General features: G+C 44.5%; 1 protein-coding gene across 3 annotated transcripts in view; it reads right to left on the reverse strand.

The window, feature by feature from the left end:
* The window catches only part of UBAP1 (ubiquitin associated protein 1), a 72,936-nt gene that overhangs the window by 52,813 nt on the left and 19,750 nt on the right, over positions 1–373 (reverse strand). The window lies entirely within an intron of this gene.

Consider the following 373-nt stretch of genomic DNA (forward strand, 5'->3'; position numbering starts at 1 on the left):
GGAGGCTGAGGCAGGAGAATTGCCTGAACCCAGGAGGCGGAGGCTGCAGTGAGCCGAGATCGCGCCATTGCACTCCAGCCTGGGTAACGAGAGCGAAACTCCATCTCAGAAAAATAAATAAATAAATAATAAAAAATAAATCAAAAAAATAAAAAATAAAAAAATTAAAATTAAAATGCTAAAAAGTCCTCTGTAAAGGAGACACACAAAACATTTTTTAAAAGGCTAGGCCTGCCAGGCGCGGTGGCTCAAGCCTGTAATCCCAGCACTTTGGGAGGCCGAGGCGGGTGGATCACGAGGTCAAGAGATCGAGACCATCCTGGTCAACATGGTGAAACCCCGTCTCTACTGAAAATACAAAAAATTAGCTGGG

Source organism: Sapajus apella, unplaced genomic scaffold (genome assembly GCF_009761245.1).
Source record: "Sapajus apella isolate SASKATOON/1434 unplaced genomic scaffold, GSC_monkey_1.0 scaffold42, whole genome shotgun sequence".
In the NCBI taxonomy this organism is placed as follows: domain Eukaryota; kingdom Metazoa; phylum Chordata; class Mammalia; order Primates; family Cebidae; genus Sapajus; species Sapajus apella.